General features: G+C 35.0%; 1 non-coding gene across 1 annotated transcript; it reads right to left on the bottom strand.

Moving 5' to 3' along the window:
• Positions 1-1403: 1403 nt before the first annotated feature.
• Positions 1404-1526, bottom strand: LOC136389936 (small nucleolar RNA SNORA26). The gene has a single exon (XR_010748478.1). It is a non-coding gene; the product is annotated as a small nucleolar RNA SNORA26 (small nucleolar RNA).
• Positions 1527-4785: the final 3259 nt, after the last annotated feature.

Raw genomic sequence — 4785 nt, 5'->3', positions numbered from 1 at the left:
TCCAGAAAGCCTCTCCACAAAAGTTTGTAGACAAAGAAAACCTTTCTCTTCCTAAATAAACATTAGACAAGAAAGAGTAGTGAGTATCTTGGGCAATCAACTAAAACTTCACAAAGACAAAAAGAAATCTCATTCTTTTATATGGCCAAGCAGATACAACCCATTATTATCAAAGTTTTCAAGATAAAGAATAATGAGTCCTCGGGTAAGAGGACTTGACACCACTACTGCCAACAGAATCCATCCTCTTTACCTGGCGGTCAGGGCGGCATCTGTGTCAGCCAATCAACTTTATCTGGAAAAAAAAAACTTCTCATTTTTATGACAAGAGATAGTTTTGATTGCTGGAGCAAGGTGACTAACGTGGGTTTAGGCTCCTACACTCCTATCAGAAACAGAGAAACCTTAGTGCTACCTTCCTTAGTGTTCGCATTTTAAAGACATGGCTTGCAGGTTCTTGAGAAAAATTGTCCTGGGTCATAAAGCTGACAAAAGGCTTAATTAGTCTACTATATGCATACAGTAAATCCTTTATATATATATATATATATATACACACACACACACACACACATATATATACACACACACACACATATATACACACACACACACACATACATGTCAAGTGATGAGAAAGTACTACAATTACAAGTTTTCCAAGGCAAGTGCTCTAAGAAAAGAAGGGGAGAAAAGTCTCTTCCCCAGTTTCAACAATGAGAATTCAGCTACTTTTTTTGACCTGTATCTGTCCTTGCAATACAAATTATTAGGTTTAACCTAAAACACGTCATAAGATACAACTACTGATTTTTTCCGAGTTATAAAATCAAAAGTTCAAAGCAAGTTTACCATCTCTTTTAATTCTTTAATAATATATAAATATTAAATTATACATTTCAATAGAGACATTATCCTATTTTTAAACACTGGCACAATTATTCTTTAAATGATGTATCTCAGTACAAACCCAAAGATATTGTGTGATTTATAGCCTTTCCGTTGCTACATTCAAAAAGATTCTTTTAAGGAGTTATAAAAAGAAAGAAGCCGGCCCTTGAAAAATTCCAACTTCCCATATGATGAACTAATTAGTTCTGCTTCATTTAGATTGAACTCTAATTAGAACTCAGATCCTGGACTGTCTAGGAATGACTAGAATTGATTGGATTTATCCCATTTTGGTGTACCTTGCTTTTCAAAGGGATGCTAGACTTTCAATTATATGTCTGAGTGACTAAATATCAATATTAGATATTGACAAGTTATTTTCATTCACTTTATTGATAAATGCTAACCCAATTAATGTGACTGACTTTCACACAGGTTAGATTATGACTAGTAATCATACTTATTATTTATTTATTATTATTATTATTATTATTATTATTATTATTTTTATCAACTGTGACTCCAGAGAGGATCCAAGGAGGAGTTTTACCCACCTCTTCTTTGGGTTTCATGGAGATTTACTCTACCCTTCTGTGTTAGCCTCCTAAGGCACTGCGTCAACCATAAGAGGGCTTAGGAAAGGGCAGGTAGCCATATTTACTAACTGACCAGGGTTTCCCCATTATACCACATTGCCCATTCATAGAATCTCATTCCTGATAATAGAGCTTCATTTCTACCTCACCCACACACTAACATGGGACCATAAATTTAAGGCCCAATACAATTTAATAATTTTATAGAGCTCAATAATAACTTTGTATCTTGTGGTAGAAATGTTGAAGAATTTCAATAAATTTTGCTTTTCTTAGAGAACTTCCACACTGGGCAAAACTCAAGTCCCAGAATTTCTCTCCAAAATATATTGTTCTTTGTTGGATTTTATAGCTTACAGTGAATTCAGAAGCCATGGCTTCTTAAAGTATATGCAGACAGTGTGGCGTGCTTTGGAGTTTTTTTTCAGGCATATTTAACATATGTTATTATATATTATATATTAAATACACTTATATAAATAGCATATGCTTGTGAGTATTTATATATCATTTAAAAACAACAGAGATGATGTATTTGGATAAGAAGAGAGTTGAAAAAATAAAAGAAGGAAACAAACAGAAATAAAACTTTCAATGTAGCATTATCCTGGAGTCCTGTACTTCATGGTGAGGGCACCACTGGTCCCCAGCCAGTCGCACTGCCTACGTGAAGGTATAATATGGACTTGCTAAAAGTGCTTTAGTTTGAAATGGAGGCTCTGCAATCCCTAATTATTGATGGTACAGTTTGTAACATTATTTTTATTCAACTATGGCCAATGGAAAATTAAAACAACTTTGATCACTTTAGAAATTCTAGACTTGGCTTTTCATTTGTAACTATCAATTATTTAAAGAATAGTTTCAAATGGCTCTTGGAGTCCTTTGGGGTGGGGGGGGGGGAAATTACAGTAATTTAGGTAGCAAATGTGAATGAGCTCGAGTTCTTAGTTGCGTGTGGAAGAAAAACGCCTTCTAAAACAGTCACATTGCCATCTACTGACAGCTTTTTGTAACAGGATCAACATTTTCTCATTAGCCTCACTGGCTGACTATGCACTTTAATGATCTATGACATGACACGGGGCAGTAGAAAAAAGGGGGGGAACACAGTGTACCCATGCTCAGCACATTCACTTGAAATAATCTCTCCATTCACAGAAGCCATTTTGAGCTACTGCATGTTTCACTCTTATAGACTGCAATTAGATGCACTTATTAATGGCTTTATTGCCTAGTATTTCATAGCTGTTAAAACTGTTTTCAGGAAAATGACTCTAGAGTGTATGTGAATAAATCTGCCCTGTGTGTATAGTACATAGGGACCTGCTGATAGGATTTTCATAATAACAGCATTTATCTCACAGCATATCTTATAATACCCCTCACTATGTACCAGCAGTGTTGTTACAACATTATGTGAAAAATGGGATTTGAGTTAAGGACATGTATTTTAACCTAAAAAAACACAAAAACATTATGGCAGTTGAAACACTTGTCCATTAAATCATTTTTAGTCCCATCCTCATTCACTTCTGCCAGAGTTGATTTAAGAAAAACTTCCAGTGCTATTGGAAATAGATAAAGGATTCAGACATACTTCCTATGAACTCATGGCTCTAGAGTGTTGTATCCTGATGCACTGGCAGCATAATCCTGAGGATAGCGGTAGTCAGGTCTTCCCACAGTTAGCGGTAATCATCTCATATCCAAAGGAATGCACCCCCCACTAATTTCCATGCAATCATGTTACTGATTTCTCTTTCTGCCATGTGCCAAGACATGAAATTTCTCTTCAAACAAAAATTCTCTTCCAGTATTATTATTATTTTTTTTATATTTTTTATTTATTCATTTTAGAGAGGAGAGAGAGAGAGAGAGAGAGAGAGAGAGGAAGGGGGAGGAGTAGGAAGCATTAACTCCCATATGTGCCTTGATTAGGCAAGCCCAGGGATTCGAACTGGCAACCTCTGTGTTTCCAGGTTGATGCTTTATCTACTGAGCCACCACAGGTCAGGCCTCCAGTATTATTTTTAACAAGAGAAAACTCATGGGTACTTACCAGTTTTTCAGATATGTATGAATGTTTTAAAGGTTAAACACAAAAGAAAAAAAAAACTACAAACGATTTGGCTAACCTCATAATACCTGGCAAAATAATACAAAAAAACCCTGAGCTCTAAGCCACATAAAACACTAACTATATAGCTCTGTTTCACATAATGTAAACAGTCAGGAAATTTTCCAACCTCCAAGTGCTTAGAATAGCTTAAATATATATATATATACAATCAATCAGGAAGCATATTATTGGCTATTGTTTCACATTTTATTTTTGTATGAATTAAATCAATGAGTGAAGACTATGCAGTTTAGCAGAGCTGAAAGTCATGCACTCTTCAAGTAGGGCACCTATCACTTATTTTGTCATAACTGGCTCTCCCTAAATTTATTATGAAACAGAGTGAATTAAAGGTTCCCTTGACTGGAGATCCAAGAAAGCAGAACATTCTGCTCTCAGAACTCCAGCTAAGTATGAACAGGAAATCACTCAAGAAAAGATGAAAGGCCCAATTTTCACGCCACCTTTCAACTAGGTCTCAAACAATGTTAAAGATTCTTGCTATATTTCCTTGCCTCGCAAAATAGAGCATTTCCAAGTGATAATTCAGTTAGAGCCACCATAAAATAAAACAAAATCAAGATTGAAAGATATTTAAGTATTCTTTTTCCTCCATGAAACACATTTAAAAGATTGCAGAGAAATGCATAGAGAATATAGAACATTTTCATTGGTAGAAGTATTATTTCATTTCATAGAAACTTGACAATGAAGTATTTATATTTGAGCTATAAGTGTGTTTTTTCACTTTCTGTTGCTGGCTTCATGTTATAAACTTGTGTACCACAAATAAAAAAAAGTATTATTTCAAATTTTAAATGGTTTGAACAATAAATGTGAAAAACAGTTCAAACAACTATAAATATAATGTATGAAACCTTGTGGTTACAGAGAAATTTGAACTGGAATGTGGTGGGGGATGCTATTAGTTGGGCAGGAGGCAGTTTGTGAACATAAAAATAGGCAATAGTTATGGGTATTCTGCTTCAGTTTCTCCAATAAAACTATCTTGGGACGAAGAGTACCTGTCCCACATATATGACTATTCAGAACTTACTTACAAGTTTCTTCAAAAATTCAATTAAATTAGAACAGCAGAGGAGCTCTGTGCTTACAGAGAGCTGACCCAAAAAGATGCGGAATACACGTGGACAGCCACTTCTCCATACCATCTCC

This window comes from Saccopteryx leptura, chromosome 1 (genome assembly GCF_036850995.1).
Source record: "Saccopteryx leptura isolate mSacLep1 chromosome 1, mSacLep1_pri_phased_curated, whole genome shotgun sequence".
In the NCBI taxonomy this organism is placed as follows: Eukaryota; Metazoa; Chordata; class Mammalia; order Chiroptera; family Emballonuridae; genus Saccopteryx; species Saccopteryx leptura.
This window is presented reverse-complemented; position numbering and strand designations above follow the sequence as displayed.